The sequence below is a fragment of the Ovis aries genome, chromosome 24 (genome assembly GCF_016772045.2).
Source record: "Ovis aries strain OAR_USU_Benz2616 breed Rambouillet chromosome 24, ARS-UI_Ramb_v3.0, whole genome shotgun sequence".
Taxonomy (NCBI): Eukaryota; Metazoa; Chordata; class Mammalia; order Artiodactyla; family Bovidae; genus Ovis; species Ovis aries.
The window spans coordinates 7,199,383-7,210,668 of NC_056077.1; positions in this window are offsets into that span (position 1 = coordinate 7,199,383).

An 11,286-nucleotide genomic window follows, 5' to 3' on the forward strand; every position below is an offset into this window, starting at 1 on the left:
ATTCCCCAGTCTCTAAGAAAAAAGAAACAGCACAGCTGAGGGTGGAAAACTGAAGACCCTGAGGTGCAGGGTCACCGGGGAGCTGCAGACAGGTGATGGCTGGAGGGCAGGCAAATTGGCAGCCTTGCAGCATGCAGACTCCAGCAAACCTTACAGGAGAATTAGAGTTTTTTTTTTTTTTTTTTTTTAAAGAGAAGACAGCAGTTTGCAGACCAACGCACGAAAGCCCCATGCTCGCATTGGGAAAGTCACACTTTCTGCAGCCACACCAGGAAGTTGTCTAGAACTGAAAAGCAGGTCAAAGGCGCCTCTCACAGCCCCGCTTTTATCTCCCCCGAACACTCCAGGCAGGGAAATTCATTAGTGGAAGGAGGGTTTCAGCACCAGTGGAGACGGCAGCTCAGCTGGACAGGGCTGTCAGCGTAACTGGCCTGCTGCTGCTTCCCTTTTTTTATTTTCCTAAACTGTGTGACTAGATGATGTACAGTTCTTTGGACTATTTCCCTTTATGCCCAAGCCCTGCTTTTCCCCTTTCCCCCTAAAGACCGAGAGAGAGAGAGAGAGAGAGAGAGAGAGAGAGAGAGAGAGAGAGAGAGAGAGAGAATGCACAAGCTTTTGCTTTGTGAGAAAAGGAGGTAAGAAGGAAAACATCTTTTAAAAGACACAAAAACTTTCAAAGTCAGTTGCAACCTTGTGTTGAAATTCAAAACTGTTTATGGTAGAAGAAAAACATAAAACCTCCTTTCTTTTTCTCATTTTCGCCATCACTTAGAAACAGAAAGAATAACTCGTGCAAGTGGATATACACAACAGATCTTGTGATTTCCAATTTTTGCAAAGACTCGAACATGCAGTAGACAGAATGGAAAAAAGAACCACAAATTTCAGTGGTTAGTGGTCTTTTGCCTCTTTTTAAAAATGTCTGTAGGTAAGCCTGGGTTTTGACCCTTCCTCTGCGTTGGGTTTCCTGGTGGCTCAGACGGTAAGGAATCTGCCTGCAATATTGGAGACCCAGGTTCAATCCCTGGGTCAGGAAGATCCCCTGGAGAAGGAAATGGCAACCCACCCCAGTACTCTTGCCTGAAGAATTCCATGGACAGATGAGCCTGGTGGGCTACAGTCCCTAGGGTGGCAAAGAGTCAAACATGACTGAGTGACTGACATACACCCCTGATATCATCTATCTTCTCCTCAGCTGTGCAACCTTAGGTAACTTAATCAGCCTCTCTGGTGCTCAGTTTTCATGTTGGCGAACTGCTTCACAGGGTTTTGGTTAGAATTTCATGAGATTTTGTGGCACTGAGAAGTTCAGTTCTGGAAAAGTCACTCACCTCCCACTGGGCAGCAAAAATCAGACCCCAGGTGTTTTTCTGTGTGTGTGTGTTTTGTTTTGTTTTTCTTTGTTACCCTGAGTCTTTGTTGCAGCACTCAGGACCTGAGGTATGTGAGATTTTAGTTCCTTGACCAGGGATTGAACCCACATTCCTTGCATTGGAAGGCTGGTTCTTAACTACTGGACTGCCAGGGAAGTCCCTGGACCCTGTGCTAAGTGAGATACTGGGGACTTCCCCGATGGTCCAGTGGTTACAACTCCATGCTCCCAATGCAGGGGGCATGGGTTTGATCCCTGGTTGGGGAACTAGGATCCCTCATGCCACACAGCCTGGCCATAAAAAAAGAGAGAGAGAGACACTGGATTTTTTAATAGCAGGAAGGAGTTCCAAGCTTGGCTGAATTCGGGAAACCAGGGAGGATGTTCAATTAATAAAACTGTTCTTAGATGAGAAACCGTTGTAGTGCTTTGGAGTCTGCATGCTCGCCACCCAGGAAACAGCCCAGTGCTGGGGGTAGCGCTGGCAGTGTGTCTCTGATTTGGGTTTGCAGATCCACAAAAGTGTAGCCATGCCTCCCCCACCCCAACTGCCAAGCAACACAGCATTAGAGCTCTGCTCCAAGTGTGAATTTCAGCACCATCATGTTGTTCCAGGTCAAGGTATTTAACCCCACGAAGCCTCCTCTTCCCTGTGACTAAAACAGACAAAAATAGAATTACATTGAAGGGCACATGCAAGCTAAGTTGCTTCAGTCATGTCCAACTCTGTGCGACCCTATGGACTGTAACCCGCCAGGCACCTCTGTCCATGGGATTTTCCAGGCAAGAGTATTGGAGTGGGTTGTCATTCTCTTCTCCAGGGAATCTTCCCAACACAGGGATCTAACAAAGGTCACCCACATTTCAGGTAGATTCTCTAATGTCTGAGCCACCAGGGAAGAAAATAGAAATAAATTGCACCATAAATGGAATGTGCTTGAGTCACACCAAAGCCATCCCCCCAGCCCACCCCAGGTTGTGAAAATATTGTCATCCATGAAATCAGTCCCTGTGATCAAAAAATTAGGGATGGCTGCCCTAGAAAATTCCATTCCTTCCTGGTTTAGAGGATTTAAATAAAAAGCAAAATAATGCCAACTTCCCCCCTCCCCCAAAAAACTGTTATAGATACCAAGATCCACCCTTTCCCCAGAGACACAGTGAGATAAACTAGGATGGACCAGAGGGATCCCTCAGGCCACAGTTGTTCAGTTGCTAAGTCGGTTGCGACTCTTGGTGGCTCCAGGGACTGCAGTACCTCGGGCTTCCCTGTGCTTCATTATCCCCCGGAGTTTGCTCAGACCCATGTCCACTGAGTCGGCAATGCAGACAATGGGCCACATTCCAAACAACCTGGACTGAGAGATCTTGCAAGGATGTTTGATAAGCTCAAAAGGCCAGTGAGCCTCTGTGTCCCCTGCAACCAAATTGGTTTCTCTCTAACAGAACACTGTCTCCACCCAGGTGGGTGGGTTGAGATTGGAATGGAGAGAGGTCATCAGAGGGGGCAGTTCGCAGCTGCAACCTGACCCTTGGGCAAGAGGCCACAGCTCATCTCTCAGCCCTCCCAATAGGCTTCCACCAGTTTTCCCCTCACTCATTTATTTTAGTTTTGTCTGTGCTGGGTCTTCGTTGCTGGGCGAGGACTTTCTTCTAGTTGCGGTGTGAAGGATTCTCACTGCAGCGGCTTCTCTTGTTACAGACCATGGGCTCCAGGGCGCACGGGCTCAGTACTTGTGGCCCACAGGCTTACCTGTCCTGCAGTATGTGGGATCTGCCTGGGTAAGGGATCGAACCCATGTTCCTGTGCTGGCAGGTGGATTCTTAGCCACTGGATCACCAGGGAAGTCCAGCCACCATTTTTCCTAGTATTAATTTCTCAGCTTCAACCTCCAAATCCTTGAGGTAGGTTCAGGAAGGAAGCAAATACTCTGTCTGTCCTACATCAAAAACCAGGATATTGTGGCTGGGTCCCAGCTGCAGGCTGGTAGCAGTGGCTGAAGGGGTTAAATCTGTTCTCTTAGACTCTATTGCTGGATCTGTGAAGGTCTTTGCAAGAAATGAGCTCATGTCCAAAGTTTGAGAATTGGGAGATTTCACGGAATTCTTCCCTTGAAAAACCAGAAGGTGGCGCAGAAGCGAGTCCACATTCTCTCCTGGTAACAATGAGCTGAAGCCCCCTTGTGTGTGTTACTCACTCTGTGGTATCTGACTCTTTGTGACCCCGTGGACTGTAGCCCACCGAGCTCTTCTGCCCATGAAATTCTCCAGGCAAGAAGACTGGAGTGGGTTGCCATGCCCTTCTCCAGAGGATCTTCCTGACCCAGGGATTGAACCCGGGTCTCCTGCATTGCAGGCAGATTCTTTACCATCTGAGCAACCAGGAAAGCCCAGGGAACAGTGAGCTGAAGCCTCTGAAAAAAGGGGCAATAACTCTCCAATTCTCCCCAAACCCCGCTCCCTTACCACCAGCAAGCCAGGAGCTCAGCTAGGCACTGGGGTGAGAGACCTCTGGTTTGGAGCAGGGTTATTGGACAGACATAGTCAGTGCCACTGGCTGGGAGAGAAAGGGATCAAGGGAAGATGTGCTACCTGGAAAGTTCAAAGGAGAGAGAGAGATAAAGAGGGCAAGAGAGAGAGGAAGAAGGAGAAGGAGGAGGAAAAGAAGGAAGCAAAGAAGGAGGGAGAGAGTGAGGGAGTAAAAGACTGGGAACCTCTTTCCACCGATTGTTACAAATCTGAGTGTGTAACAAATGCATCACTTATGTCTCTCACTGGCTCTCGCTCGTATTCCATCATATCTTGCGACTCCCTGGATTGTAACCCCCCAGGCTCCTCACTCCATGGAATTCTCCAGGCAAAAATATTGGAGTGGGTGGCCAATTCCTCTTCCCCACCCAGAGATCGACCCTTCATCTCCTATGTTGCAGGCAGCTTCTTTACTGCTGAGCCACCAAAGGCCCTAGTAATTTACTCCTTCTCTAGTGATCTTTATATAGATTTCTTTGCATGGTATTTTTCAATCCAAGGTTGCATTTTTTTCTCCGTCTTACCTTCTCTGGTATAGACTTCTTCATGCTTTACATGGGCTCTGCCCCATCAAAATATCATTCAAGATATATATGTAATTTTAAATGATCTAGCAACCATGGCAAAAAGTTTTTAAAGAGATGAAGTTAATTTCATAATAACATCATCATATATTCCTTACTTGTTTTAATGATTTATTTTCATTTATATGAGTGTATAAAGTCTGATCATTTTGATGTCTTATCAACATAAAGATCTATTACAGCAATGCTTTGCATTCTCTTTTTTTTTTTAGTTTTTAATTTTTTTTAATTTTAAAATCTTTAATTCTTACATGTGTTCCCAAACATGAACCCCCCTCCCACCTCTCTCCCCATAACATCTCTGTGGGTCATCCCCATGCACCAGCCCCAAGCATGCTGTATCCTGCATCAGATATAGACTGGCGATTCAATTCTTACATGATAGTATAAGCCTGGTGTCTGTTGGGAACTTTATACTCATGGCCCATCATCACTGTCTGGATCAGTCATATTTCAGGGGCTCAACTGCCACACATGGCTCCCGTAAGAGACAATGACACTTCAGACCACAGGTGACTCTCCTGGCCCCACCCTATTTCCAAATTTCCTGTAAGGTAAGCCTCTGAAGTGAGATCCTAGGGGTGATGCTGAAATGTCACCGGCTTTGTCACTGGGATCCTAGTGCTCAGCCAGAGTGGAGACCCCCGTGCTTCTCAGGAAGGCAAGCACAGGCTCGCCTCAATCCTCCGAGGAACCCAAGCATTTAGTTATTTTTATTCTACTTGTTGCCACAGACACCCAGTTTCTGGAGAAAAAAACTTGACACAAACTAAAAGCTTGTCTTTGGGTATTGTCCTGGCTGAGTCACTGAGTTCTAAATCCCAAAGGAAGCAGACTGTGAATCCAGAGGGTGGATCCAAGAGGGTGGTTCAGTTCAGTTCAGTCGCTCAGTCGTGTCCAACTCTTTGCAACCCCAGGGACAGCAGCATGCCAGGCCTCCCTGTCCATCACCATCTCCCAGAGTTTGTTCAAACTCATGTCCATTGAGTCAGTGATGCCATCCAACCACCTCATCCTCTGTTGTCCCCTTATCCTCCAAGAGGGTGGTTCAGAAGCAGCAATTTGGAATAACCACATGGCTTCCTTCTCCCCTGACCCAGCCCCATCCTCAACCCTTAAGGCATAGAAGCCCAACATCTATGTTTTTTCACTATCTCTTTACTCATTAACAATGTCCCACTCTGAGACTTTGCTGGTGGTCCTGCAACTACAGAAAACCCCATGCAGCAATGAAGATCCAACACAGCCAATTAAAAATATACATATTAAAAAAGAAACTTATTCAGGTGGCTGATATCATAGTCACACTTCCCTGAGACTTCCCTCACACTCCAGGGAAGGAAATTACTCACAGCATGTTAACCAAGGGGACTCTCAATTATATAGAGCAAGGGGGCCATCTTATAATGCTGCCAACCACATCTTGTAAATCTGCTTGTTTATATCAACAATATGAAAGTATCGTGCGTGCATGCTAAGTCGCTTCTGTGATCTATGGACCATGGCCCACCGGGCTCCTCTGTCCATGGGATTCTCCAGGCAAGAATACTGGAGTGGGTTGCCATGGCCTTCTCCAGGGGATCATCCTGACCCAGGGATTGAACCAGCATCTCCTGCGTCTCCTGCATTGCAGGAGGATTCTTTATCACTAAGCCACTATGAAAGCCCATGAAAGCATCATCAGCTCTGTAATAAGAACCACTTTATCTATAATTTTGACCTTTCAAGGTATCTCTTTTTTCCAAATAAGAAAATCAAAACACCGAGAAGTGAGAGGAGATTGTATAGCTAACAGAATTGGTGAAGCCAGGGACTTCCCTGCTGGTCCAGTGGCTAAGTCTCCATGCTCCCAAAGCAAGGGGCCATGGTTTGATCCCTGGTCAGGGAGCTAAATCCCACATGCTGCAACTAAGAGTTCAGATGCCATAATTAAAGATTCTGCATCCTGCAAGAAGATTGGAGATCCCATGTGCCACAACTAAGAGCTGGTGCAGCCAAATAAATAAATTAAAGAAATATTTTTAAAACTTGGTGGAGCCAGATTAGAAGCTTGGTCTTTTTTCAGCAGCAGAGCCTTGAAAGTGCTCCCCACACCACATGGACCTGTCACTGATATCATGTTTCCAGAACTTTCTAAGTGGATTCCCTGACTTTTACAGACAGAACAACTGTGTGTGTTAAGTCACTTCAGTAGTGTCCAACTCTTTGGGAACCTATGGACTGTTTGTCTCCAGGCTCTTCTGTCCATGGGATTCTCCAGGCAAAAATACTGGAGTGGGTAGCCATCCCCTCCTCCAGATGATCTTGCCAATCCAGGGATCAAACCCAAGTCTCTTATATCTCCTGCATCGTCAGGCCAGTTCTTTACCACTAGCACCACCTGGAATGCCCATAAGCCCATGTACTAGTTATCTATTGCCACATAGCAAGTTACCCCAACATTTAGCAGCTTAAAATAACAAATGTTTACTCTCACAGCTTGTGGGCCAGGAATCCAGATGCAGTTTGCCAGGGTCTCTGGCTCGGGGTCTCTCCCAAGTTTCCAATCACAGGGCTTGATGGAGCCACCATTGTCCTCAAGGATTGGCGGGAAGGGGAAGGATCCATGTGCCAGCTCACTGCCAAGGTTATTAGCAACATTCACTTCCTTGTGGACAGTTGCATTAAAGGCTTGAGATTCTTGCTGGCTGTGGCCCAGAGAACTTCCTCAGTTCCCACCATGTGGATCTATCCACAGGGAAGCTTAGCAGTCTTTCTAATTACAGAAAACCAGGGGAAAGAGCCTTTTCATACTGTTCATGGGGTTCTCAAGGCAAGAATATTGAAGTGGTTGCCATTCTTTTCTCCAGTGGACCACATTTTTTCAGAATACTCCACCATGACCTGTCCATATAGGGTGGCCCTACATGGCATGGCTCATAGTCTCATTGAGTTAGACAAGGCTGTGGTCCATGTGATCAGATTGGTTAGTTTTATGTGGAGGAAAAGTTATGACCAACCTAGACAGTATATCAAGAAGTAGAGACATTACTTTGCCAACAAATGTCCATCTAGTCAAAGCTATGGTTTCTCCAGTAGTCATGTATGTGAGAGTTGGACTATAAAGAAAGCTGAGCACCAAAGAATTGATGCTTTTGAGCTGTGGTGTTGGAAAAGACTCTTGAGAGTCCTTTGGATTGCAAGGAGATTCAGCCAGTCCATCCTAAAGGAAATCAATCCTGAATATTCATTGGAAGTACTGATGCTGAAGCTGAAACTCCAATACTTTGGCCATCTGATGTGAAGAACTGACTCATTTGAAAAGACCCTGATGCTGGGAAAGATTGAGGATGGGAGGAGAAGAGGATGACAGAGGATGACAGAAGATGAGATGGTTGGATGGCATCACCAACTCAATGGACTTGAGTTTGAGCAAACTCTGGGAGTTGGTGATGGACAAGGAGGCCTGATGTGCTGCAGTCCATGGGGTTGCAAAGAATTGGACACAACTGAGTGACTGAACTGAACTGAACTGAGGGGAAAGTGCACTCAGAGCATCTGCAAGATGGAAACTAAAATATTTTATAACGTCTTCTCAAAGAATCTGACTGTAGTGCAGGAGACCCTGGGTTGGGAAGATCCTTTGGAGAAGGGATAGGCTACACAAACCAGTATTCTTGGGCTTTCCTGGTGGCTCAGCTGGTAAAGAATCTGCCTGTAATGTGGGAGACCTGGGTTTGATCCCTGTGTTGGGAAGAACCCCTGGAGAAGGGAACAGCAGGCCGTTACAGTATTCTGGCCTGGAGAATTCCATGGACAGAGGAGCCCGGAAAGCTACAGTCCATGGGGCTGCGAAGAGTCAGACTCGACTGAGAGACTCTCACTTTCACTTCTCAGATCTGACAGGGTCTAGTCTTAGAAGAAAATCAGTAGTTTCAACCCGCAGACCCCAGAGCAGGGGCGGACACCGGGCGTGAATCTCAGAAGGCAAGGCTCATGAGTATGGGTGGTGTGTAAGAAGCTGCTGATCACCACTCCTTCCCAAAGCTGGGAACCCGCCCCCCCCAATCAATGTAGGGTCACCCACTTTGTGAGGCTCTCCATGAATTATATTTTTCCCATTTTCTAAGTAAATTAAGGGGTGTCATATTAAACCATGCTGGTCACACAGAAACCCAGTTCAGTGAAGCAGCTGAGGAAACCCTTCTGTCCCAGAGTGATACATAGCAAAGTCAGAAAGCCTCTTGGTTCCTGGGGCCACAGTCAGACTTAGCTCAGGGTGATAGACTTAGGCAGGAAGCAAGCTATGCTGACAGTTGTGATCACTGGGCTCTCCAGCCTGCCCTACACAGTCCAGGAGGATGAGCCCAGTGGGTCCCAGTTCTCAGTTCTCAGTTTCCACGAGATGCCAACGTTGAGGATGCAATGGGCTAGGGATGGAACATTCTGTTTGTGTACAATTACCTGTACCAAAACCCATAAGGAATTTCCTGGTGCATCAGATAGTAAAGAATCTGCCTGCAATGAGGGAGATTCAGGTTCGATCCCTGGATTGGGAAGATCCCTGGGAGGAGGAAATGGCTACCGACTCCAGTATTGCCTGGAGAATCCCATGGATAGAGGAGCCTGGCAGGTTACAGTTCCTATGGTTGCCAAGAGAAGGACACAACTGAGCAACCAAAATAAAATAAAATAAAAAGTCAATAAATACCTTGGTTCATGCTTCCATTTATAATCTAAATTTGTTCCTCACGATCTCATCTTTCATCCGTTTCCCCCCAAATTCTCCCAAACTCCTCCCTAAAACATTTCTCAGGGAATTTTCCCATGTCTAAAGCTTAAGAAACAATTATTTTTGTGTATGGTGTTAGAAAGTGTTTTAGTTTCATTCTTTTACAAGTGGTTGACCAGTTTTCCCAGCACCACTTGTTAAAGAGATTGTCCTTAATCCATTGCATATTCGTGCCTCCTTTGTCAAAGATAAGGTGTCCATAGGTGTGTGGATTTATCTCTGGGCTTTCTATTTTGTTCCATTGATCTATATTTCTGTCTTTATGCCAGTACCATACTGTCTTGATGACTGTGGCTTTATAGTAGAGCCTGATGTCAGGCAGGTTGATTCCTCCAGTTTCATTCTTCTTTCTCAAGATTGCTTTGGCTATTCGAGGTTTTTTGTATTTCCATACAAATTGTGAAATTATTTGTTCTAGCTCTGTGAAAAATACCATTGGTAGCTTGATAGGGATTGCATTGAATCTATAGATTGCTTTGGGTAGTATACTCATTTTCACTATATTGATTCTTCTGATCTATGAACATGGTAAATTTCTCCATCTATTAGTGTCTTCTTTGATTTCTTTCACCAGGATCTAAACGTAAGACCAGAAACTATAAAACTCCTAGAGGAGAACATAGGCAAGACACTCTCCGACATAAACCACGGCAGGATCCTCTATGACCCACCTCCCAGCATATTGGAAATAAAAGCAAAAATAAACAAATGGGACCTAATTAAACTTAAAAGCTTCTGCACAACAAAGGAAACTAAAAGCAAGGTGAAAAGACAGCCTTCAGAATGGGAGAAAATAATAGCAAATGAAGGAACTGACAAACAAATAATCTCAAAAATACACAAGCAACGCCTGCAGCTCAATTCCAGAAAAATAAAAGACTCAATCAAAAAATGGGCCAAAAAACTAAATAGACATTTCTCCAAAGAAGACATACAGATGGCTAACAAACACATGAAAAGATGCTCAACATCACTCATTATCAGAGAAATGCAAATCAAAACCACAATGAGGTACCATTTCACACCAGTCAGAATGGCTGCGATCCAAAAGTCTACAAGCAATAAATGCTGGAGAGGGTGTGGAGAAAAGGGAACCCTCTTACACTGTTGGTGGGAATGCAAACTAGTACAGCCACTATGGAGAACAGTGTGGAGATTCCTTAAAAAACTGGAAATAGAACTGCCTTATGACCCAGCAATCCCACTGCTGGGCATACACACCAAGGAAACCAGAATTGGAAGAGACACATGTACCCCAATGTTCATTGCAGCATTGTTTATAATAGCCAGGACATGGAAGCAACCTAGATGTCCATCAGCAGACGAATGATAAGAAAGCTGTGGTACATATACACAATGGAGTATTACTCAGCCATTAAAAAGAATACATTTGAATCAGTTCTAATGAGATGGATGAAACTGGAGCCTATTTTACAGAGTGAAGTAAGCCAGAAAGCAAAACACCAATACGGTATCAGTTCAGTTCAGTTCATTTCAGTCGTTCAGTCATGTCCAACTCTTTGTGACCCCATGAATCGCAGCACGCCAGGCCTCCTTCTCCATCACCAGTTCCCAGAGTTCACTCAGACTCACGTCCATCGAGTCAGTGATGCCATCCAGCCATCTCATCCTCTGTTGTCCCCTTCTCCTCCTGCCCCCAATCCCTCCCAGCATCAGAGTCTTTTCCAATGAGTCAACTCTTCGCATGAGGTAGCCAAAGTACTGGAGTTTCAGCTTTAGCATCATTCCTTCCAAAGAAATCCCAGAGAGGATCTCCTTCAGAATGGACTGGTTGGATCTCCTTGCAGTCCAAGGGACTCTCAAGAGTCTTCTCCAACACCACAGTTCAAAAGCATCAATTCTTCAGTGCTCAGCCTTGTTCACAGTCCAACTCTCACATCCATACATGACTACAGGAAAAACCATAGCCTTGACTAGACGGACCTTAGTCGGCAAAGTAATGTCTCTGCTTTTGAATATGCTATCTAGGTTGGTCATAACTTTTCTTCCAAGGAGTAAGCACCTTTTAA